This window comes from Monodon monoceros, unplaced genomic scaffold, assembly GCF_005190385.1.
Source record: "Monodon monoceros isolate NGI ecotype Baffin Bay Population unplaced genomic scaffold, NGI_Narwhal_1 Super_Scaffold_7, whole genome shotgun sequence".
NCBI lineage: Eukaryota > Metazoa > Chordata > Mammalia > Artiodactyla > Monodontidae > Monodon > Monodon monoceros.
The window spans coordinates 94,289,403-94,316,437 of NW_021703784.1; the positions used below are offsets into that span (position 1 = coordinate 94,289,403).

Genomic DNA, 27,035 nt, shown 5'->3' on the forward strand with positions numbered 1-27,035 from the left:
GGCCAGGCTTATTCATATTCCATTTCCAGTAAGTTTGGCCTGTCTTGGAAGAAGCAGTCAAATTTCAGTTTAACCATCAGAGATAGACAGAAAGTAGGGTTTCTACTAAAAACTTTATTAAAAAGCTTAAATCCCCAGTTTAACCATACAACAGCTGCTCTCCTTCTGCTGCCAGGAAGTAGGGAAAACGCTCCAAGAGCTATTTGCTGTTTGTTTGTTCATCTTCAGGTAAACATGCCATGACTTGGGGAGAGCACACACGTCCCCCGCAGGCAAGCTTGGGTCTGGGAAGTTGCAAGTAGGAGCAATGAAGAAGAAATCCCCCACTCTGGGAGAGGTTCCTGCAGGGACTCAGCTAAACCCATTTGCAGCTTTGCTGAATTATTTACTAAGATGAAGGGACTGGGTGTGGCTGGTCTGAGATTCCTCCTGGGAAGTCACTTTAAGAGTCTCCTTAATTTCCTCACCCTTCATCTTTGTTCTCTGGCTTTGGTGCAAGGGTGCAGGCAGTCGCACCCAGTTGACTGTTGTTCCCAGCACACTGAATTCTTTGAATCCGGCTGTTGCTGCCAAGGATTCCCTGCCCTGTTCTTTTCCCCTTGCCCTGATTTTAAAAACAGTTTGAGAAGTTCTCATCTGGCATGGAGATGCTGTTTTTCTAGATACATAGGACCAAGAAGGACCTTTAGAGCTTTAGATTATCATTTCTCAAAAACCCAGTATTGATAGATGAACAAATTATACAAAGTAGGCTCTGCTATCACCACTGTCATTTAAAGGTATTTTAGTGCTAAGAGGCTGTACAAGTGAGATAAAACTGATACCTGAGAGTATTTATCACCACCTATGTCACTTGCAGGAGGAATATAAGAATATATTTAGCTAATTGAAACCTTATTAAAGGTGTGTAACAAAATATATGAAGATTAATGGGTAGTCCACGAAAATGTTTACCACGTAACTAATATCTTTTAAAACATGAGCAAATAAATGAATTTAACCATGTTATAATCAAAATGGGTCTGATGACAAAAGAATTAGTAGTCTGAAAAATATATAATCCAGTGTTCGAAACCTTATTTGTCATGCAAATTGGCCAATAATTCCTTGGAAACACAATTCTACTTTTATTTATTATTTTTAAATTTATTTATTTATTTGTTTGGCTGTACCTGGTCTTAGTTGCGGCATGTGGGATCTTTAGTTGCAGCATGTGGGATGTAGTTCCCTGACCAGGGATTGAACCCGGGCCCCTGCATTGGGAGTGTGGAGTCTTAGCCTTTGGACCACCAGGGAAGTCCCGCATTTCTACTTTTAAAATAAAGTTAACTTCAGGAAGCAATGATGAGCAAGGAAGTAATATAATTTTAGGAAGACACTGAAAATCTGCATTTATTGTCTCAAGTGGCAGAACAACAGGATGGTATAATACCATTTATGTAAAATTATATATTTTTATGTCTGTATGTATTTATGTGCATACAAAAATGTTTGGAAAGAGGTTTACCAAAATGTTATAAGTGGTTTTCTTTCAGTGCTAGGATTTTACTTTTTTTTTCGCACTTTTTTATATGGTTTGAGTTTTTATAATGACTGTGTAACATTTTTATAATCACAATAAAAGCTATTTTTATTTTGAAAAAAAGAAAATTTTGTTTGGCCATCTGCTATGGGCCCAAAATGGTACTAGGAGTTACAAGGATTAGAAAAGAAGGCTGCAACCTGGCCACCAGTATGTTTACATTCTAGTTGGGAAGGTACCTAAAGGGTGGTAGAGTGTAGAGTGTAATCAAGTGTCAGGATACGTGGTTCAAAGAAGTGCTGGAGGCTACCAGGAAGAGGAGAGGTCATGTGGAAGTTTTCATTGGAAGGAGGAAGCTTGAGTTGGACCTTGAAAGATGGACAGAATTTGACTAGGAGGAGGGAAGGAGGACATTTTAGGCAGCTTGAGCACTGAAGCAATAATAATGGTATTTGAAAAGACAGTGAGGAAACCAGCTTATATAGAGTAATAAGCAAATATGATTTGTGATAGAGAAATTTGCTTTATTGCCAAGTTTATTCCATATCTTTATTTTGATACATTGCAAATTGTATTTTGGTATACTTGAGCATTTTAAAAATCAGATCTTAGAAAAATAAATATAATTATTCTGAATACTGACTCTAAAGTGACATAAAAACTATGACTGCCATGAACATTTCATTGTTTTAGTGTATTGAGAATGGAAGACTTCAGTCCATGTGCTCTATAATCCTGTCATTTCTATCCATGTCTCAATTCAGTCAGTGGCTTTTTCTATAGGCTTTTAATTTGTGATTAATATATTCCTACACTTTCTTGTATTAAAAGTCAAAAAGTAGGGTATGAAGGATGGAGACCAAAAGTTTATTTAAAAATAAATGAAAGTTTATTTTTAAAAAAGACATTAAGATTGAGGCTTTTCAAACAATGGAGTCAGGATTTGCTTTTACTAGTTACTTGGTTAACATGACTACATGAAATGTGTGCTATATACTGTAAATACTGTGGCCATGTAAACTATACTTACCATGCAAACAAGTCTTTCAGAGAACCATATGTTTGAAATTTTAAATACAAAATGTCAACTATAAAGCTTTCCTTTTTGAATTCATGTATTTTTAAGTACTTTCAGTGTTCAAAGCACTGCTGCTAGGTGATGAAAAGTAAGCAGAGAACTCATTCATTCATCTATTCATTCATTCAACAGTATTTGTTGAGTGTGTCCTCTGTGCCAGGTATTATTCTAGGTGCTGGAACTAAAAGGATAAGGAGGAAATAGTTCTATTCTTAATGAACTCATAGTCTAGTTGGAGAGAAAATTGACATGTAAATAAACAGTTATAGACCACTGCTAGACAGTGTCAGGTCAAATACACATATTTATTTGCACTCTTTCTATAAAACACACTAAATTTATAATAAAGGGGGAAAAAAGGTATAAAGCCAAAAGAGAACAAGAGATGACAGTAAGTAGTAGGTGTCAACTAAATTTTACAGGGTGGGCTACAGATGGATAAGTAGGGAGTGATTTAGCAAAGAAAGCTGATGACTAATTTACAAAAGAGAAAGGTATCTCTTTATGCCACAGAGGTCTAGAAGGGTTCAAGAATTGGAAGTGTCAGGTACTCTGAAATTGGGAGTGTGAGGAAAGCTGAAAACAGGATTTGCTGCAAGTCCTTGTAAGGAATGGTTAGATCCCCAGACCCTCTTCCCCACATTAAGCATCAAGGTCACTCCCTTCTCCATCCAGTAGAAGGTTGGAGCAACTAAACTGAAGGAAGTCTCAACTCAAGAATACCAGGTTCAGAGCAGAGGTGAGATGGCCTCATGAAAACAAGGAAATAAGCCAATGTCTACATGCTGTATGTTGATACCTCATTCCCCCCTTCCCTTGCTTAGCTCTCACAATGCTGGCTGCCAAATGGATACTCCCCAAGCACAAGTCTAGAAAATTTCCTGGAGAAACTTGAATAGCCCCAGGAAATGTCCCTACAGATCTGACATTTAGGAGTTCCACTGTAAAATGACCAGGTCTCCATTCTGCAATGGAGCTCAATGTCAGCAAGCTCCATCCATTTAGAAAACCAGCTTTTTTACATCTCACTCTAAATATGAATGGACATATTCAAGGATCACCAGGCATTTGGAGAAGTCTCTAACATGATAGCCAAAAACGAAGACCAAACAAACAAGGTAGAGGAGGGGGGAACTCAGAAGAAGCAGTAACAATACAAGGAGCAGAAGAAAACTTTAAGAAAGCTGTCATTAATAGCCTCAGGGAAAACAGAGAAGGTATTGGATCCATTAAATAAGACTAGCCTGCCAGGCTTCCCTGGTGGCACAGTGGTTAAGAATCCACCTACCAATGCATGGGACATGGGTTTGAGCCCTGGTCTGGGAAGATCCTACATGCCGCGGAGCAACTAAGCCCGTACGCCACAACTACTAAGCCTGCCCTCTAAAGCCTGAGAGCCACAATTACTGAGCCCACGTGCCACAACTACTGAAGCCCACACGCCTAGAGCCTGTGCTCTGCAACAAGACAAGCCACCCCAATTAGAAGCCCGCACACTGCAACGAAGAGTAGCCCCCGCTCGCCACAACTAGAGAAAGCCCGCGCGCAGCAACGAAGACCCAATGCAGACAAAAATTAAAAAGAAAAGACTAGCCTGCCATATATAGCCGTGTGTGTGTGTGTGTGTGTGTGTGTGTGTATTTTTTTAAAGAACAAGAAGGAGTTCTTGGAATTAAAAATATAATAGCATAAATTAAAAATTCAATAGAAGGGCTAAGGTAAAGTTGAGGAAATTGCCCAGAAGAGGCAAAGAAATAGAAAATAAGAGAAAAATACAAAAAAATTAGAGGCCTAGTCCAGAAGTATAACGTCTAAAAAATTGGACTTCCAGAAAGAGATAAAGGAATTAGAATGCCACTGGGCTTCTCAACAGCAATGCTGGAAGCTAAAAATCAGTAGAGCAATAGAGCAATGCTTTCAGAATACAAAAGTAAAATTATTTCCAACCTAGAATTCTGTACCAAACCAAATTAATAATCAACAATGAGAATAGAATATAGATTTTTAGATAGGCGAGACCTTATAAATTTTAACTCCCATGCAGTTTTTCTCATGAAACTACTGGAGGATGTGTTTCACCCAAAAATGGGAATAAATCTAAAAAGATGAAATTATGGGATCTAGAAAAAGGGATCCAACACAGAGAAGTAAAAGGAATTCTTAGGATGATAATGAAGGATAGTCCCAGGACAGTCATTTATGCAGGAGAGTTAGATAGCAAGCAGTTCAGATTGCAGCAGCAGAAACATCCAGGAGGAATGTCTGCAAGAAAATTTTTTAAGTAGAACTGATAAAAGTGTAGTGTTAGATTACATTCAGTTGGAGAATTAGAGATTAATACTTCAGTTGAAGAAATAGTGATTAATACTTAGAAACTCCAAGCAAACCAAGAAAGAGGTAATTCCAAGAGAAACAAAATGTTGTATGAGGAAGAAAATGTAATAATAATATACCTTGTGGCTTGGCTGTGAATAATGTTTATGTGGTATAAAAATATAAGTACTGAATATTTTAAGCTAAAATCGTTACTGTATCTATATTAGAAAGATGGAGGGATGGGAAATGTGTGTAGGTGGTGAAAAAGATAATCTGTCATTTTCAACTAAGAGTCCAAAGATAATGTAAAATTTTAAAATCAAGAAATAGCAGCATAAGCATATTATTAAAAAATGAAAAACAGAAGACAAGTGGAGTTGGTTAAAAGAGTTGCTACCGTAGTTTGGTTTGGAACCAACTGAGTTTGAAAAACCAGTGAACCTTTCAAATGAACTTGTCCAGCAGGGATTCAAGTCTAATAAAGAGATTGGAAGTGGAGATATAGTCAGAATTTAAATCATGCGAATGGATGAGATCACCGAGGGATGAAAGTGTAGTGAGAGAGAGAGATAAGGGCAGAACTTTGGGGAATGCTTATATTTAAAGGGTGAGAGAAGGAAAAAGAGTCAGGGAAGAAACAGAATGTAGGAAGAGAAATAGAATAATATGCCATTACATAAACCAAAGGAGGAGAGTTTCAAGGATAGGATGGGCAACAGTATCAGTTGTCACAGGTGGAGAACTAAAAAAATGTCCTTTGAATCTATGGTGATTGGAGATTGTAACTTTCAAGAGAACAGTTTTGATGTGATGGAAGCAACACTGAAGGGGCTACTGAGTGAATGAATGAGTGGTAAGAAAGAGGAGATAGTGAATATAGCACACTCTTCTGAGAAATTTGGCTTTGGTAAGTAGACTATGTAAGTTGTTTTAGATTAAGGGACCGCATAAACGTATGTGGGTAGATAGCAAGAAGTTAATGGAGAAGGTAAGATGAAAGATGCAAGTGTAAGGGGGATAATTGACAGAGCAAGATCCCAGAGAAACTGAGAGAACATGGACTCAAGAGCACAGATGGAGAGATTAATCTTAGTAAGAGAAGGGAGAGATTTCTTTCTTTAAGAGAGGGATGGAAGAGGTGAGGATAAGTGAAGACACTGAGAAATATTAAGGTGTAGAGGAAGGAAATTGAAGGGTTAAACAATCAGACGGCTTCGATCTTCTTAATAAAATAAGTTATCTGCTTAGAGTTGGGGGTTGGGGCAAAGGGTTAGTTTGGAAATTTGAGAATGGAAAATGTCTGGGGCAGCTGCTGGAAGAAATGCAATACAAAGTTAAAAGGAGATGACTGAAAGGATTACCCGGTAGCCAAGAGCATCCAGTTGAGGTTAGAATGTATGAATTTGTAATAAAGCCAATCAGTATGGTTTCTGGACTTCCTCCAAGAGCGCTATGACTCCAAAAGTTGTGTAAGTCATCATCTTGGCTAGAGAAGGGTTTTCTTGGAGTGTCTTAGGAGACATCCCAGGGTTCAAAAACTTTAGAAAAATGCTTGCTCAAGGAGAGTTAATGCTTAGGAATACCAAAGAGCAGGTTTGCTTGTGGGATACTTCCTTCTGTGGGTCATTCAGAAGTCTTGTGGGGAGAATCATGGGCAAAAAAAAAAGAAATATACTTAAGAGACTTAAGAGAAGCAAAGCAGTTTGGTATCAAGAAGATCTATAGCTGCATGGATATCTAGACACAAATCTGAGGGTGGGAGCATGTTCGAGAACATCTGGATTCAGATAAAAGAAGAGCAGAAGTGACATCATTGTGGGATTACACTGTAGGCTACCTAGCCAGATGGAAGAAATAGATAAAGCATTCTTGATGTAGATCATAAAACTGGCCTGCGTCATGACAGCATGGCAACAGGGATTTCAAACGTCAGGACATAAGTTCCAAGTCACATTCAGCCAAAAAGCAGTATACTTGATTAATTCTTTTTTTTTTTCCTGCTTATGATTTTCTAATCATTAAAGAAACACTTGCTGGAACTTCCCTTGTGGTCCAGTGGCTAAGACTCCATGCCCCCAATGCAGGGGGCCCGGGTTCGATCCCTGGTCAGGGAACTAGGTCCCACAAGCCAGCAGCTAAGCCGCAACTAAAGATCCCGCATGCCACAACAAAGACCCAACACAGCCAAAAAATAAATAAATAAATAAATTTTTTAAATGGTCCACATAAAAAAAAAAAATCTTAAAAATAATAGCCTTTATTTATTCAAACAAAAACAAAAGTCCCTTTTTATAGCGAAAGAAGATAAAATACCTAGGAATAAACCTAACAAGAATATGTAAGAGCTGTATGAAGAAAGCCTTAAAACACTACTGAAGAACTCAAAAGAAAGCTTGGACATATGGAAAAGCATAGTCTGTTCTTAGAAAGGAAGACTTAAAAATCATAAAGCTGTTAGTGCTCCCTAATGTAATTTATAATTACCACGATCTCAAAAAATACCAAAAGGATTTAATTTTGTTTGCTTATGTTTTGTGAGACATGCTGATTCTAAAGCTTATACAGAAAAACTAAATATACTGGAATAACCAGGAATATTCTGAGAAAGAAAAGAAATAATAGAGAGGCCCTGAACCAAGATAGTGGAGTAGAAGGACGTGCTCTCACTCCCTCTTGCGAGAACACCAGAATCACAACTGCTGAACAGTCATCAACAGGAAGACACTAGAACTCACCAAAAAAGATACCCCAGGGCTTCCCTGGTGGCGCAGTGGTTGAGAGTCCACCTGTCGATGCAGGGGATGTGGGTTCATGCCCTGGTCTGGAAAGATCCCACATGCTGCGGAGCGGCTTGGCCCATGAGCCACAGCCGCTGAGCCTGTGCGTCCAGAGCCTGTGCGCCACAACGGGAGAGGCCACAACAGTGAGAGGCCCACGTACTGCTAAAAAAAAAAAAAAAATACCCCACATCCAAAGACAAAGGCGAAGCCACAATGAGACAGTAGGAGGGGCGCAATCACAATAAAATCAAATCCCGTAACTGCTGGGTGGGTGACTCACAAGCTGGAGAACACTTATACCACAGAAGTCCACCCACTGGAGTGAAGGTTCTGAGCCCCACGTCAAGCTTCCAAACCTGGGGGGCCGGCAATGGAAGGAGGAATTCCTAGAGAATCAGACTTTGAAGCATAGCAGGATTTGATTACAGGACTCTGACAGGACTGGGATAAACAGAGACTCCACTCTTGGAAGGCACACACAAAGTAGTGTGTGCATCGGGACCCAGGGGAAGGAGCAGTGACCCCATAGGAGACTGAACCAGACCCACCTGCTAGTGTTGGAGGGTCTCCTGCAGAGGCGGGCAGTGGCTGTGGCTCACCATGGGGACAAGGACACTGACAGCAGAAGTTCTGGGAAGTACTCCTTGGCGTGAGCCCTCCCAGAGTCTGCCATTAGCCGCACCAAAGAGCCCAGGTAGGCTCCAATGCTGGGTTGCCTCAGGCCAAACAACCAACAGGGAGGGAACCCAACCCCACCTATCAGCAGACAAGCGGATTAAAGTTTTACTGAGCTCTGCCCACCAGAACAACAGCCAGCTCTACCCACCACCAGTCCCTCCCATCAGGAAACTTGCACAAGCCTCTTAGATAGCCTCATCCACCTGAAGGCAGACAGCAGAAGAAAGAAGAACGACAATTCTGCAGCCTGTGGAACAAAAACCACATTCACAGAAAGACAGACAAGGTGAAAAGGCAGAGGGCTATGTACCAGATGAAGGAACAAGATAAAACCCCAGAAAAACAACTAAATGAAGTGGATATAGGCAACCTTCCAGAAAAATAATTCAGAATAATGATAGTGAAGATGATCCAGGACTTCAGAAAAAGAATGGAGGCAAAGATCGAGAAGATGCAAGAAATGTTTAACAAAGACCTAGAAGAATTAAAGAACAAACAAACAGAGATGAACAGTACAATAACTGAAATGAAAACTACATTAGAAGGAATCAATAGCAGAATAACTGAGGCAGAAGAACGGATAAGTGACCTGGAAGACAGAATGGTGGAATTCACTGCTGTGGAACAGAATAAAGAAAAAAGAATGAAAAGAAATGAAGACAGCCTAAGAGACCTCTGGGACAACACTAAATGCAATAACATTTGCATTATAGGCGTCCCAGAAGGAGAAGAGAGAGAGAAAGGACCCAAGAAAATATTTGAAGACATTATAGTCAAAAACTTCCCTAACATGGGAAAGGAAATAGCCACCCAAGTCCAGGAAGCACAGAGAGTCCCATACAGGATAAACCCAAGGAGAAACACACCAAGACACATAGTAATTAAATTGGCAAAAACTAAAGACAAAGAAAAATTATTGAAAGCAGCAAGGGAAAAACAACCAATAACATACAAGGGAACTCCAATAAGATTAACAGCTGATTGCTCAGCAGAAACTCTACAAGCTAGAAGGGAGTGGCATAATATACTTAAAATACTAAAAGGGAAGAACCTACAACCAAGATTACTCTACCTGGCAAGGATCTCATTCAGATTCGATGGAGAAGTCAAAAGCTTTACAGACAAGCAAAAGCTAAGAGAATTCAGCACCACCAAACCAGCTCTGCAACAAATGATAAACGAACTTCTCTAGGCAGGAAACACAAGAGAAGAAAAGGACCTACAAAAAGAAACACAAAACAATTAAGAAAATGGTCATAGGAACATACATATCGATAATTACCTTAAACGTGAATGGATTAAATGCTCCAACCAAAAGACACAGGCTTGCTGAATGGATACAAAAACAAGACCCATATATATGCTGTCTACAAGAGACCCACTTCAGACCTAGGGACACATACAGACTGAAAGTGAGGGGATGGAAAAAGATATTCCATGCAAAAGGAAATCAAAAGAAAGCTGGAGTAGCAATACTCTTATCAGATAAAATAGACTTTAAAATAAAGAATGTTACAAGAGACAAGGAAGGACACTCCATAATGATCAAGGGATCAATCCAAGAAGAAGATATAACAATTATAAATATATACACACCCAACATAGGAGCACCTCAATACATAAGGCAACTGCTAGCAGCTGTAAAAGAGGAAATCGACAGTAACATAATAATAGTGGGAGACTTTAACACCTCACTTACACCAATGGACAGATCATCCAAAATGAAAATAAATGACACAATAGACCAGATAGATTTAATTGATATTTATAGGACATTCCAACCCAAAACAGATTACACTTTCTTCTCAAGTGCGCACAGAACATTCTCCAGGATAGATCACATCTTGGGTCACAAATCAAGCCTCAGCAAATTTAAGAAAATGAAATAATATGAAGCATCTTTTCTGACCACAATGCTATGAGATTAGAAATGAATTACAGGGGAAAAAACGTAAAAAACACAAACACATGCAGACTAAACAATACGTTACTAAATAACCAAGGGATCACTGAAGAAATCAAAGAGGAAGTCAAAAAATGCCTAGAGACAAATAGCAATGAAAACACGATGATCCAAAACCTATGGGATGCAGCAAAAGCAGTTCTAAGAGGGAAGTTTATAGCTATACAAGCCTACCTCAGGAAAGAAGAAAATCTCAAATAAACAATCTAACCTTACACCTAAAGGAACTAGAGAAAGAAGAACAAACAAAACCCAAAGTTAGCAGAAGGATAGAAATCATAAAGATCAGAGCAGAAATAAATGAAATAGAAACAAAGAAAACAATAACAAAGATCAATAAAACTAAGAGCTGGTTCTTTGAGAAGATAAACCAAATTAATAAACCATTAGCCAGACTCATCAAGAAAAAGAGAGAGAGGACTCAAATCAATAAAATTAGAAATGAAAAAGGAGAAGTTACAACAGACACCACAGAAATACAAAGCATCCTAAGAGACTACTACAAGGAACTCTACGACAATAAAATGGACAACCTGGAAGAAACAGACAAATTCTTAGAAAGGTATAACCTTCCAAGACTGAACCAGGAAGAAATAGAAAAAATGAACAGACCAATCAGAAGTAATGAAATTGAAACTGTGATTAAAAATCTTCCAAAAAACAGAAGTCCAGGACCAGATGGCTTTACAGGTGAGTTCTATCAAATATTTAGAGAAGACCTAACACCCATCCTTCTCAAACTCTTCCAAAAAGTTGCGGAGGAAGAAGCACTCCCAAACTCCACCATCACCCTGATACCAAAACCAGGCAAAGATACTACAAAAAAAGAAAATTACAGACCAATATCACTGATGAATATAGATGCAAAAATCCTCAACAAAATACTAGCAAAGAGAATCCAACAACACATTAAAAGGATCATACACCATGATCAAGTGAGATTTATCCCAGGGATGCAAGGATTCTTCAGTATACACAGATCAATCAATGTGATACACCATATTAACAAATTGAAGAATAAAAACCATATGATCATCTCAATAGATGCAGTAAAAGCTTTTGACAAAATTCAACACCCATTTATGATAAAAAAAAAAAACTCTCCAGTTGGGCTTCCCTGGTGGCGCAGTGGTTGAGAGTCTGCCTGCCGATGCAGGGGACACGGGTTTGTGCCCTGGTCTGGGAAGATCCCACATGCCGTGGAGTGGCTGGGCCCGTGAGCCGTGGCCGCTGAGCCTGCGCATCCGGAGCCTGTGCTCCACAACGGGAGAGGCCACAACAGTGAGAGGCCTGCGTACCACAAGAAAAGAAAAAAAAACTCTCCAGATAGTGGGCATAGAGGGAACCTACCTCAACATAATAAAGGCCATATACAACAAACCCACAGCAAACATCATTCTCAATGTTGAAAAACTGAAAGCATTTCCTCTAAGATCAGGAACAAGACAAGGATGTCCACTCTCACCACTATTATTCAACATACTTTTGGAAATTCTGGCCACGGCAATCAGAGAAGAAAAAGAAATAAAAGGAATACAAATTGGAAAAGAAGAAGTAAAACTGTCACTGTTTGCAGATGACATGATACTATACATAGAGAATCCTAAAGATGCTACCAGAAAACTACTAGAGCTAATCAATGAATTTGGTAAAGTTGCAAGATACAAAATTAATGCACAGAAATCTCTTGCATTCCTATGCACTAATGATGAAAAATCTGAAAGAGAAATTAAGGAAACACTCCCATTTACCACTGCAACAAAAAGAATAAAATGCCTAGGAATAAACCTACCTAGGGAGACAAAAGACCTGTATGCAGAAAACTATAAGACACTGTTGAAAGAAATTAAAGATGATACCAACAGATGGAGAGATATACCATGTTCTTGGATTGGAAGAATCAATATTGTGAAAATGACTATACTACCCAAAGCAATCTACAGATTCAATGCAATCCCTATCAAATTACCAGTGGCATTTTGTACAGAACTAGAACAAAAAATCTTAAAATTTGTATGGAGACACAAAAGACCCTGAATAGCCAAAGCAGTCTTGAGGGAAAAAAACGGAGCTGGAGAAATCAGACTCCATGACTTCAGACTATACTACAAAGTTACAGTAATCAAGAGAATATGGTACTGGCACAAAAACAGAAACATAGATCAATGGAACAAGATAGAAAGCCCAGAGATAAACACATGCACATATGGTCACCTTATCTTTGATAAAGGAGGCAAGACTATACAGTGGAGAAAAGACAGCCTCTTCAGTAAGTGGTGCTGGGAAAACTGGACAGCTACACATAAAAGTATGAAATTAGAACACTCCCTAACACCATACACAAAAATAAACTCAAATGGATTAAAGACCTAAATATAAGGCCAGACACTATCAAACTCTTAGAGGAAAACATAGGCAGAACACTCTATGACATAAATCACAGCAAGATGCTTTTTGACCCACCTCCTAGAGAAATGGAAATGGAAACAAAAATAAACAAATGGGACCTAATGAAACTTAAAAGCTTTTGAACAGCAAAGGAAACCATAAAGAAGACCAAAAGACAACCCTCAGAATGGGAGAAAATATTTGCTAATGAAGCAACTGACAAAGGATTAATCTCCAAAATTTACAAGCAGCTCGTGCAGCTCAATATCAGAAAAACAAACAACCCAATCCAAAAATGGGCAGAAGACCTGAATAGACATTTCTCCAAAGAAGATATACAGATTGCCAACAAACACATGAAAGAATGCTCAACATCATTAATCATTAGAGAAATGCAACTCAAAACTACAATGAGATATCATTTCACACTGGTCAGAATGACCATCATCAAAAAATCTACAAACAATAAATGCTGGAGAGGGTGTGGAGAACAGGGAACCCTCTTGCACTGTTGGTGGGAATGTAAATTGATACAGCCACTATGGAGAACAGTATGGAGGTTCCTTAAAAAACTACAAATAGAACTACCATATGACCCAGCAAACCCACTGCTGGGCATATACCCTGAGAAAACCATAATTGGAAAAGAGTTATGTACCAAAATGTTCATTGCAGCTCTATTTACAATAACCAGGACATGGAAGCAACCTAAGTGTCCATCAACAGATGAATGGATAAAGAAGATGTGGCACATATATACAATGGAATATTACTCAGCCATAAAAAGAAACGAAATTGAGTTATTTGTAGTGAGGTGGATGGACCTAGAGTCTGTCATACAGAGTGAAGTAAATGCGAAAGAGAAAAACAAATACCATATGCTAACACATATATATGGAATCTAAGAAAAAAAAAAGTTCATGAAGAACCTAGGGGCAAGATGGGAATAAAGACACAGACCTACTAGAGAATGGACTTGAGGATATGGGGAGGGGGAAGGGTAAGCTGTGACAAAGTGAGAGAGTGGCATGGACATATATAGACTACCAAACGTAAAATAGATAGCTAGTGGGAAGCAGCCACATAGCACAGGGAGATCAGCTCAGTGCTATGTGACCACCTGGGGGGGTGGTATAGGGAGGGTGGGAGGGAGGGAGATGGAAGAGGGAGGAGATATGGGAACATATGTATATGTATAACTGATTCACTTTTTTATAAAGCAGAAACTAACACACCATTGTTAAGCAATTATACTCCAATAAAGATGTTAAAAAAAAAAAAAAAAAGAGACATGCACCCCAGTGTTCTTTGAAGCACTGTTTACAGTAGCCAGGTCATGGAAGTATCCTAAATGCCCATCGACAGACGAATGGGTAAAGAAGATGTGGGACATATATACAATGGAATATTACTCAGCCATAAAAAGGAATGAAACTGGGTCATTTGTTGAGACGTGGATGGATCTAGAGACTGTCATACAAAGTGACGGAAGTCAGAAAGAGGAAAACAAATATCGTATATTAACGCATATATGTGGAACCTAGAAAAATGGTACAGATGAACAGGTTTGCAGGGCAGAAATTGAGACAGAGATGTAGAGAACAAACGTATGGGCACCAAGGGGGGAAAGTGACGGGGGGCTGGGCCGGGGGGTGGTGTGATGAATTGGGCTATTGGGATTGACATGTATACACTGATGTGTATAAAGCTGATGACAAGAACCTGCTGTATAAAAAAATAAATAAAATACAATTCAAAAAAAAAGAAAAATAATAGAGTAGTAGCTCTTCCAGATATTAGAAATTATTATAAGGCTATAATAATTCTACTAATAATTACTAAAACAAAACCAAAACACTTACTCTGTGCCAGGTACTGTTTTAAGCACTTTCACTATAATAATTCATTTAATCCTCACACCAGCTCATTGAGATTAACTTGCTCAAGCTCACAGAGTTAATAAGTGACAGAGGTTGAATTTAAACTCAGGTACTCTGGCTCCAGTGTACATGCTCTTCATCACCATGCTATACAAACATTCATTACAGGAACATGAATAGATAAGTAAAAATCAATGGACCAGAATGAGAAGCCTAGAAATTGACCCAAATATGAAAATGGAGTTAACCTGCGTTGGGGGAGGGAGGACCTTTTAAATCAATGAGCATAACTGGTAGCCATCTTTTAAAAATGAAGGGATTCCTTCCTCACACCTTACATGAAAATAAATTCCAGATGGATCAAAAATTTCAGTGTAAAAAAATGAAACCATAAACATACTCAAAGAAACCACAGAAAAGTGTTTTTATAGTTTAACAGAAAGCAAAGCCTTTCTTAATATGACTGAGAACATCAAAGCCATAAAAGAAAAGATTGATATATTTCATTAGATAAAATGATGAAAAATCTGCTTGACAAAAAAATCCTATAAATAAGGATAAAAGATTAACAACAAACAAGGAGAAATATTTGCAATGAATATCACAGGTGAAGGGCTAATTTCCTTACATATGGAGTTCCTAAAACAATAATAAAAATAATAAAAACTCAGTAGAAAACTGAATGAAGGAAACGAACAGAAAATTCAAGCAAAAGATTGTATAAACTTCTTAAAAGTACTTTTTTAACAGTAGCTTGATTGAGATATAATTCACATGACATAGAGTTCACTTACTTAAAGCATGCAATTCAGTGGTTTTTAGTATATTCAGAGTTGTGCAACTATTACCACAATCAATTTTATTTTATTTTTTAAAATTTTAAAATTTTATTTTTTTATACAGCAAGTTCTTATTAGTTATCCATTTTATACATATTAGTGTATATATGTCAATCCCAATTGCTCAGTTCATCCCACCACCACCCCCATCCCCCGCCACTTTCCCCCTTGGTGTCCATGTTCGTTCTCTACGTCTGTGTGTCTATTTCTGCCCTGCAAACCGATTCATCTGCACCATTTTTCTAGGTTCCACACATATGCATCAACATATGATATTTGTTTTTCTCTTTCTGACTTACTTCATTCTATTTTTTAAAGGATTAGATTTTAAAAAATAATTTGTATTTGTTTATTTATGGCCGCACCAAGTGGCATGCGGGATCTTAGTTGCCCCACCAGGGATCGAACCCGTGCCCCCTGCAGTGGAAGCACGGAGCCCTAACCCCTGGACCACCAGGGAATTCCCACCACAATCGTTTTTAGAACATTTTTATCACCCACTCTCTGCCCCCACACACACAAAAAAAGTACTCAGCAGTAACTCTAGTTACTAAATACTTACCCCTACTCTTTCCACTACTCACCCACCCACTTCCAGCCCTAGGCAACCACTAGTCTACTTTCTGTCTCTATGGATTTGCCTATTCTGGACATTTCATGTAGATGGAGCCATACAATATGTGGGCTTCTTTGTCTGGTTTCTTTCACTTAGAATAATGTTTTCAAGGTTCATCCATGTTGTAGAATGTATCATATCCATACCATATTTCTTTTTTATGGCCAAATAATATTTCATTGTATGGATATTCAATGGATATTTATCTACTCATCCACTGACAGACATTTGGGTTGTTTCTACTTTTTTGGCTATTATGAGTAATACTGCTACAAACATTTGTGTAGAAGTTTTTGTGTGAACATATGCTTTCACTTCTCTTGGGTATATACCTAGTAGTGGAATGCTGGATCATACGATAATTCTATGTTCAACTTTTTGAGGAACTGCCTGCCTACCTGCCTGCCTGCCAAAATGGCTGCACCATTTTACATTCCCACCAGTAATGTATGAGGGTTACCATTTCTCCAGATTCTTGCCACCACTTGTCTTTTTTTTTTTTTAATATAGTTGACATAAAGTGTTATGTTAGTTTCAGGAGTACTACATAGTGATTTGTCATTTGCATACATTATGAAGTAATCTCCATTATAAGTCTAATATCCATCTGATCCCATACAAAGTTGTTACAGTATTATTGACCATATTCCTTATGCTGTATGTTACATCCTTGTGGCTTGTTTATTTTATAACTGGAGGTTTGTACCTCTTAACCCACTTCACCTATTTTGTCCCCCCACCTTCCTGGCAGTGACCCATTTTTTCTCTGTGTCTATTGAGACTGTTTTCATTTTGTTTTGTTTGCTTGTTTGGTTTTCTTTTTTTTTTTTGTAGATTCCACATATAAGTGAGATCATGTAGATCTCACTTTGTCTTTGTCTGACTTATTTCACTTAGCATAATTCCCCCTAGATTATCAATGTTGCAAATGGCAAGATTTCTTTTTTGTGGCTAATATTCCATTATATATCTACACCACATCTTCTTGATCCATTCATCTATCAATAGACACTTAGGTTGCTTCCATATCTTGGATATTGTAAATAATGCTGCAGTGAACATTGGTGTGCATATATGTTTTTGAAATAGTGTTTTTGTTTTCTTTGGGTAAATACCCAAAAGTGAAATTGATGAATCATGTGGTAGTTCTATTTTTATTTTTTTTGAGGAACCTCCATACTGTTTTCCATAGTGGCTGCACCAATATACAAAACCACCAATAGTGCACAAGGTTTCCCTTTTCTCCACATTTTTGTTGTCTTTTTGATGATAGCCATTCTGACAGGTGTGAGGTGATATCTCATTGTGGTTTTTACTTGCATTTCTCAAATGATTAGTGATGTTGCACATCTTTTCATATGTCTGTTGGCCATCTGTGTGTCTTCTTTGGAAAAATGTCTATCTGGGTCCTTTGCCCGTTTTTTAATTGGATTATTTGGGTTTCTGCTATTGAGTTGTATGAGTTCCCCATATATATTGAATATTAACTCTTTATCAGATACATGATTTGCAAATATTTTCTCCCATTCTGTAGGTTGCATTTTCATTTTATTAATTCTTTCTTTTGCTGTGGAGAAGCTTTTTAGTTTGATGTAGTCTATTTTTTGCTTTTGTTGCTTGTGATTTTGGTGTCATATATCCAGAAACTTGTTGCCAAGACCAGTGTCAAAGAGCTTTTCCCTTATGCTTTCTTTTAGGAGTTTTATAATTTCAGTCCTACATTAGTCTGTAACCCATTTCAAGTTATTTTTGTGAATGGTGTAAGATAGAGGTCCAATTTCATTATTTTGCATGTGAGTATCCAGTTTTCCCAGAATCATTTATTGAAGAGACTATTCTTTCTTGGCTATCTTGTCAAATATTAGTTGATCATATATGTATGGGGTTTCTTCTGGGCTCTCGAGTTTGTACCGTTGCTCTGTCTGTTTTTATGCCAGTACCATACTGTTTTGATTACTTTAGCTTTGTAATATAGTTTGAAATCAGAATGTGTGATGCCTCCTGCTTTGTTCTTTCTTTTCAGAATTGCCTTAGCTCTTCAGGGTCTATTGTGGTTTCATATGAATTTTAAGATCTTTTTTTTTCTATTTCTGTGAAAAATGCCATTTGAATTTTTAAAGGGATTACATTGAATCTATGTTGGCTTTGGGTAGTATGAGCATTTTAACATTATTGATTCTTGCAGTTGGTGAACACAGATATCTTTGCCTTTGTGTCTTCAATTTCTTTCATCAAAGTCTTGCAGTTTTCAATGTACAGATCTTTCACCTTCTTGAATAAGTTTATTCCTAAGTATTTTATTGTTTTTGATGCTATTGTGAATGGGATTATTTTCTTTATTTCTTTTTCAGAGTTTGTTGTTAGTGTATAAAAATGCAACTGATTTTTGTATGTTGATTTTGTGTCCTGCAACCTTACTGGATTAAGTTATTAGTTCTAACAGTTTTTTGGATTAGATTGTAGTTTTTAGGATTTTCTATATGTAAGATCATATCATCTGCAAACAGAGACAGTTTTACTTCTTCCTTTCTGATTTTGATGCTTTTTATTTCTTTTTCTTGGCTAATTGCTGTGGCTAAAACTTCCAGTACTATGTTTAATAGAGGTGGTGAGAATCGGCACCCTTGTCTTGTTCCTGATCTTAGAGGGAGAGCTTTCACCCTTTCACCACTGAATATCTTGTTAACAGTGAACTTGTCATATACAGCCTTTATTTTGTTGAGGTGCATTCCTTCTGTATCCAAATTGTTCAGAGTTTTTAATCATGAAAGGAGGCTGGGGCTTCCCTGGTGGCACAGTGGTTAAGAATCCGCCTGCCAATGCAGGGGACACAGGTTCAAGCCCTGGTCCGGGAAGATCCCACATACCGCGGAGCAACTAAGCCCGTGTGCCACAACCACTGAGCCTGCGCTCTGAGCCCATGAGCCACAACTACTGAGCCCACCCGCCACAACTACTGAAGCCCGCACACCTGGAGCCTGAGCTCTGCAACAAGAGAAGCCACCATAATAAGCCCTTGCACCACAACAAAGAGTAGCCCCCGCTCGCCGCAACTAGAGAAAGCCCGCGAGCAGCAAGGAAGACCCAACACAGCCAAAAATAAGTAAATTAAATAAATAAATTTAAAAAACAAAAAAGGAGGCTGAGTTTTGTGGATATATGTTTTTATTTCTCTTGGGTAAATATCTAAGGGTGAAATTGCTGACAAATTGTTTTCCAAATTGGTTGTACTGTTTTACACTTCTATCAGCAATATCTGAAAATTCCAGTTGTTACACATCCTTGCTAACATTTGGTGTTGTCAATCTTTTTTCCTCCAACTTTGAGATATAATTGACATATAACATTGTGTAGGTTTAAGGTGTACTATGTGATGATTTGATATATGTGTATGTTGTGAAATAATTACCACAATAATGTTATTTTTTAAAATATGGACTGCTTCACAAATTTGTGTGTCATCCTTGCACAGGGGCCATGCTAATCTCTGTATTGTGCCAATTTTTATACATGTGCTTCTGAAGCAAGCATAGTCTTTTTAAGTTTAGCTTTTCTAATGGGTATAAAGTAACCTTTCTAGTATCTCATGGTTTTAATTTGAATTTTCCTGATGACTAATGATGTTGAACACTTTTTTACTGCTTATTGACCATTTCCTCTGTGAAATGCCTCTTCAGATCTTTTGCCCATTTTTAATGTTTTAAAATTTTTTTTAAATTATTTTTTGATGTGGACAATTTTTAAAGTCTTTATTGAATTTATTACAATATTACTTCTGTTTTATGTTTTGGGTTTTTGGCCACGAGGCATGTGGGATCTTAGCTCCCCGACCAGGGATCGAACCCGTATCCCCTGCATTGTAAAGTGAAGTCCTAACCACTGGACCACCAGGGAAGTCCCTTGCCCAATTTTTAGTGGGTTGTTTATTTTAATCATTGAGCAGCAGTTCTTTATATACTCTGGATGCAAGTGAGATATGTGTATTGCAGATCTCTCTCCCATTCTTTGGCTTGTTTATTTACTTCCTTAGTGGAGTCTTTTATTGAGCAGAAGTTTTAAAAATCGATTTTTTCTTTAATGGTTAGGCTTCTGGGTCTGCTCTAAAAAAATCTTTGCCTACACTAAGTTTGTAACAGTATTACTCTACATTTTCTTCTAAAAGCATTAGAAATTTAGCTTTTATGCTTAGGTATATAATCCATCTTGAACTAATTTTTGTGTGTGGTTTGAAGTTGAGGTCAGGGTTTTGTTTTGTTTTTTTCTATATGGATAGCTAGCTGTTTGTTCCAGCACCACTCTTTGAAAGACTTCACCTTTCCTACTTAATTGTTTTGGTTCCTTTGTAAAAGAAATCAGTTGATTACATAAGTGTGGGTGTATTTCTGGATTCTCTGTTTTGTTCCATTGATCTATTTGTTGAATGTTAGTCTTGATTACTTTACCTTTATAGAAAGGTAGTGTATGCCCTTAAACTTTTGCATTTTCACGATTGTTTTGGTCATTAGAGGTCCCTTGAATTTCCATATAACTTTTAGAATAAATGTCAATTTCTACACACAAAAAAAAGCCTAACAAGAATTTGATTGACATATCCATTGAAAAGCATTTCTAAGTTTGTGGTTGATTTTCGACTGTGGCTTATTGTGATATTACGATTGATATTTTTTTTTCAATTTCGGTTTGGTCAGATTTTGTTTGGGGATTTTTCTCTAGAAATAACCTAAGGAAGGAAGTATTAGGAGATCTGAATGAAAGAAGAGGCATACTGTATTGTGTTCCAGGTTCAGATTCAAAACTGTAAAGAATTAATTCTACCTAAAATAAAGTTATTAATTCACTACAAAAAAAAAGAATTTGATTGAGATATGAAGAATCTGTAGATCAATTTGGGGAGAATTGTTATCTTTGCAATATTGACTCTTCCAATCCATGAGCATAGTAAATTTTTTCTTAGGTCTTCTTTAATGTCTCTCAGCAATACTTTATAGTGTTTAATATACAGATCTTACACATTTTATTAAATTTATCTGTATATTTCATGTTTTGTGCTACTATTTTAAATAGCGTTATTTTTTTCAAAGTTTTTTATTTTATTTTATTTTATTATTTTATTTTATTTTATTTTATGTTATTTTTGGCTGCATTGGGTCTTCATTGCTGCACGAGGGCTTTCTCTAGTTGCAGCGAGCAAGGGCTACTCTTTGTTGCAGTGCGCGGGCTTCTCATTGGGGTGGCTTCTCTCGTTGTAGAGCATGGGCTGTAGGAGCGCGGGCTTCAGTAGTTGTGGCACACGGGCTCAGTAGTTGTGGTGCGTGGGCTTAGTTGCTCTGTGGCACATGGGATTTTCCTGGACCAGGGCTCGAACCTGTGTCCCCTGCATTGGCAGGCAGATTCTTAACCACTGCACTACCAGGTAAGCCCAATAATGTTTTCTTTTCTCTAGCTTACTTTATTGTGTGAGTATATAATAATATAACATACAAAATATGCGTTAATTGACTGTTTATGTTATCAGTAAGGCTTCAGGTCAATAGTAGGCTATTAGTAGTTAAGTTTTGGGGGAGTCAGAAGTTATAGGCAGATTTTCAACTGCATGGGGGGCTGGTTCCCCTAAGCCCTGCATTGTTCAAAGATCAACTACATATACAAATGAATGTTTATATTTATATTGTATTAAATTAAAGGGAAAATAAGAGACTAGGAACACTGAGAATTGTGACAAAATACTGAAGATAATATAAAAAGTCTTCCTTTTAAAAAAATTGCATCAGAGCAAAAAAGAACAATGAAGACTAGGTGGGTGGTATAATATTAATGAATGAAAGTGAGAAAGCAAAACCTCTTATTTTGATTTAGTCTTCTCAGTCAAAGAGGATGCTCTTTGGACTGGAAAAGATACACTGGTTCCAGAGAATGAAATCAAATATAGCTGAGATTATAAGAGATCACCTAACTGCTTTTAATGAGCTCAAGTTTCTGGGCCTAATTTACATTCTGAGGTGCTAAGGCCCAGTCAATAAACTGGCTGAACCACTGCTGGCAGTCTTTGAGAAAGCAGAAAGTGTGCACGTTGTGTGGAGGGGGTGGGGGATGGTCAGAGGGAGGGTGGCATGGCAGGTGGAGAGGAGAAGTTCCAGAAGATTTGAGTCAGAAGGTCATTTCAGCAGACTGAAGGCTGATGACCTTGCCATCCATCTTGGGTGATATTCTTCAACTATTTATTTAAAAGAATTAAAAAAAAAAAGAATAAATTGTAGGTATGTAGAAAAGGAAGTTGTAGTCACTGTAAGCCTATCAGAGTTTATTGAAAAAGAAGGGGGTGGGAGGGGATGAGGGAAGGAGGAAGGGGTGGAGAGAAGAGATGAGTAGAGTAGAGAAGAAAAGGAAAAGAAAAAGAGCCCAGGCTTGGTGGGTAAAGAAGGCCCGATTTCAACCCCAGGTTTCACTTCTTAGGAAAATGACATTAGGCAAATTATTTATCTCTATAAGCCAAATTTCCTTATTGGTAAAGCAAATAATAAGAGAACCTACTTTATAGGGTAGTCCTGAGTTGTAAATCAAATAATGTGTGTAAAGCACTTATTTATCAAAATCAGTGATGATTGTGACGGGAGTGATAAAAGATGAATGGTGGTAATGGCAATAATTCTGAAGGAGGAGCAAGTGAAATAGTTAATGCAAACTTATTCTGTTTTTGAAGCCATTACCAGACAAATTGGGAGAAAGCTGTACTTAGTTTTAGCTATACTTATCGTTAAGATTATTCTAATATTTAGCTACATTTATTGTATTTGTGTAGTTTAATTGGGTTTCAAAAAGACCTTGACAACATCTCCATGATATCCTTGTGAAGAAGCAGAAAGAATACAGGCTGGTTGAACAACATATAACTGGTTGAACAGTCGTATCAAAATGTGCTAATTAATGAGTTCATGTCATGCTGAAGGGAATAGTCCAGAAGCATGATTCTGGACTATTCTTAAGCCTATCTTTTTTTTCTAATCCATTATTTGCATGAAAGCATTGATAGCAGGTTAATCAAAGGTGGGAGAGGTAGCTAATAAGCTGCCTGAAAGAAACAGGACCTGAAAAGCCATAGTATAATATAGTACAAAGAATATAGGCTTGGTGTCATGGGTCTACCATTACTTGCTTATGACCTTGAATAAATTATTTAACCACCTGAGCCTTTGTTTTCTAATTTGCATGAAGATAATACCACCGATTCCATGGTGGTTGTGGGAATAAAAAAGATAATATATGTGTACTAGTTAAATATATATGTATTAGTTATCTATCAGTGTATAATAAATTACCCCAAAACGTGGAGGCTTAAAACAATAAATACGTATGTCACACAGGTCCGGAGGGTCAGGAATCCAGGAGCAGCTCACTTAGATGGTTCTGGCTCAAGGTCCCTCATAAGGTAGAAATCAAGATTTGGGTCGGGGCTGCAGCCACCTGAAGGCTTGAATAGGACTGGGAGGTCTGCTTCTAAACTCACTCGTATCACTGTTGGCAGGAGGCCTCAGTTCTTCATCATAAGTTCCTCATGATATGGTAGTGGCTTCCCCAGAAAAAGTGATCTCAGAGAGAGAGCCAACAGGAAGCATCAGTACCTTTTATGACCGAGTCTCTGAAGTCACATACTCTCGCTTTTATTTTATTCTGTTCTTTAGAAGTGAATCAGTAAGTTTAACCCATACTCAAGGGGAAGGGAGGGGAGTATCATAGAATTTTGTGGACCTTAAAACCACCACGTTATGCAAAGTACTCTGTATAGCGCTTAGCACGCAGCAGGTACTCCATAAATGGCAGTTGCTTTTATATTGTTACTAATATACACCTAATACACATGGTCCTTACTATAAAGCTATCGTGCGCAGGACAAGAAAAACTCATGGTTTTTTAGATTCCTGGAAAATACAGAGAAGGAAGCACCATATATCACAATATTCATTATATCTGGTTTTTTTTTTTTTTGCAATACGCGGGCCTCTCACGGTTGTGGCCTCTCCCCTTGCGGAGCACAGGCTCCGGACGCGCAGGCTCAGCGGCCATGGCTCACGGGCCCAGCCGCTCCGCGGCATGTGGGATCCTCCCGGACCGGGGCACGAACCCGAGTCCCCTGCATCGGCAGGCGGACTCTCAACCACTGCGCCACCAGGGAAGCCCCCATTATATCTGTTTTGTAAACTAAAATGAATGAACCATTTTTGTACTGCATATATTGCATTAAGAACATAACTGATAAAAAAATAATTTAACACTTAATAGGCATACTTAAAATGTAGAGTCAGCCTGCAAATACCAGTGACATGGATAGTTTGAATGACAGTTAATCCAAAAATTGATTTTGTTTGGTTTTGTTAAGATAAAATATAAACACCTATATTTATGTTTGACAAATTTGAGAATTCTTCAAATTTTAACTGTGCAGTACATCAACTTGTATGAGTCCTGCTCTCCTTTCCATCTAGAAATGGGCCACAGCAAAGACTGAGAGGCCCCAGTCTGCAGCAAAGATAAGACTTGCTAGTTCACACACCTTCCCTGAGGGCAAGGAGTAATTTAGGGGAGAATTAAACTAACAAACAAAAAAGTGTATCAACAAAGGGCTCAATTAAGCCAGAGAGTTGATGTTGACAGTAAAAATTTAGAAACAAGAATTAATGTGGCTAAATCACTGGGTAACCTAGAGTTCCTCTGTTTATATATACATATGGATACATAGTATCCATACTAGCCTCAAGGATTGTCTAAAGTTCTTTGTAAACAAAAGCATGAGAACTCTTGAACCTCAGGTGGACAGAGTAATTCACTGGGCCACTTTTGTAAGATAAGATCATTAAATTGAAGATATTGTCACACCCTAAACTGGTTCATTTACTAGTGTTTTGATTTGTATTAATCATTAGACAGATCCTCAGGCTAATGTCTGATGTGGTAGAACGCTACTTAGCAACTCACCAGCATAGCAATCAAACTTCATAGTCACTGATTTGAAAGTAAGTAAAAATGGCCCCTGAGGAGCCAGTGTTCACAGAGTTTATATGTGTCTTTGTAGGAGAGGCAGAAAGTCTCCCAAGAGTTTGACAGAGAATCCGTTTACTTATAAATGCATAACCTCCAAGTACTGATCAGTTCAGCAGCAGCAGATAAAAAAGTAGTGAGGAGGGTCTAAAGTGTTGCCTTAGCCACACACTGACAGTGGTGATACATGTTATCAAAAAAGAAAGTCACTAGAGAACCAGTGAAGAGAAAATCCATATTAAAGACAAACAAGAGAAAATCCATATTTAAAACAAGCAAACAGTATTTTAAGGTCATTTACCATATAGGGGACATGTAAAGGCTTTATTAATCTTTTTGTTCATCGAGGGTATCTTTCTATTATGGCCAGGGCAGTAAGCAATAGTCATAATGTTGAACCAGAGTCGATAAACAAAAGGTTACTTGTGTTTATTATCATCTTTTTAGTAAGCCAAGGAAGTTTGTGATACAGTTAGAGATAAGGTATGTTTAAAAAAATTTTTTTTTAAGTTTTGACACTTGAGTAAGCTTTACTTATTGACTTATATAGAATGCACATAGAAGAAGGGGTCACTAGAGGCCTCTGGAAAAACTGTGTACTGATTCAGCATCATGAGGGTCACACAGCCTGTTCTGTGAATAATAAAATAATTATAATAGTAGCCATCATTTAATGAGCACTCACCATGTGTCAAGAACTGTGTTAAATCTTTACATGCATTATAATATTGAATCTTCTCAACCACCATTTAAGTATTATTATTATCTCCATTTTAAAGATGAGGAAATTGAGGTATAGCAGTTAAATAATTAGTGCAACAGAATCAAACCAAGGTCTGAATACATCCATTTGGGTTTCCCAGCTCAGTCTAAGTGTTTTATGGTGATGAGAAATATCCTTTCTGAGGAGGAATGACATTATGCCTTCTAATTTATTTTCAAAGAATGAATGAAGATTCCCTCCTTTATTTCTTTTTTTTTAATAAATTTTTATTTATGTATTGATTTTTGGCTGCGTTGGGTCTTCGTTGCTGCGTGCGGGCTTTCTCTAGTTGTGGCGAGTGGGGGCTACTCTTCATTGTGGTGCGCGGGCTTCTCATTGCAGTGCTTCTCTTGTTGCAGTGCATGGGCTCTAGGCGCGCGGGCTTCAGTAGTTGTAGCACTCGGGCTCAGTAGTTGTGGTTCGCGGGCTGTAGAACGCAGGCTTAGTAGTTGTGGCGCACGGGCTTAGTTACTCCGCGGCATGTGGGATCTTCCTGGACCAGGGCTTGAACCTGTGTCCCCTGCACTGGCAGGCAGATTCTTAACCACTGCACCACCAGGTAAGTCCCAGCCTCCTTTATTTCTTACTTATTCATGTGACGCTTTATTTTCTCTCACTCTGTGGTAGGCTGAATAATGGCACCCAAAGATACCCAGGTCCTAATCCCTGGAACCTGTGAATGTTATCTTATATGACAAGAAGAACTTTGCAGATATGATTAAGTTAAGGATCTTGAGATGGGGGAGATTTTCCTGGATTATCCAGGTGGACCTAAATGTAATCACAGGTATCCTTATAAGAGGCAGACTGTGGGAGACTTTCGTGACAGAAGAGGAAGAAGGCAATGTGAAAGCTGGAAGCAGTGGACAGGGGAAGGTGATGTGATGCGGGGCCACAAGCCAAGTAGTGAGGACAGCCTCTAGTCGATTGCGAAGCCAAAGAAATAGATTCTCCCCGGATCTGCAGAAGGAATTGGGCCACTGACACCTTGATGTTAGCCCTGTTAACACTCAATTTGGACTTACGGCCTCCAGAACTATAGGAGAGTACATTTCAGTAATTTCAAGCCACCAAGTTTGTGGTAATTTGTTAAAGCAACCATAAGATTCTAATACACACCCCATATTACTGGCTTCACGGTTTATTTCCTTCACACTTTGTCCTTATATTTTTCCTACA

At 38.0% G+C, this 27,035-nt stretch overlaps 1 protein-coding gene and 1 pseudogene across 3 annotated transcripts in view; one reads left to right on the forward strand and one right to left on the reverse strand.

Annotated features, from left to right (window-relative positions):
* Positions 1 to 27,035, forward strand: part of CUNH11orf49 (chromosome unknown C11orf49 homolog) — a 190,635-nt gene that overhangs the window by 107,233 nt on the left and 56,367 nt on the right. The gene's annotated exons all lie outside the window — the stretch shown is intronic.
* Positions 19,488 to 19,587, reverse strand: LOC114887877 (annotated as a pseudogene).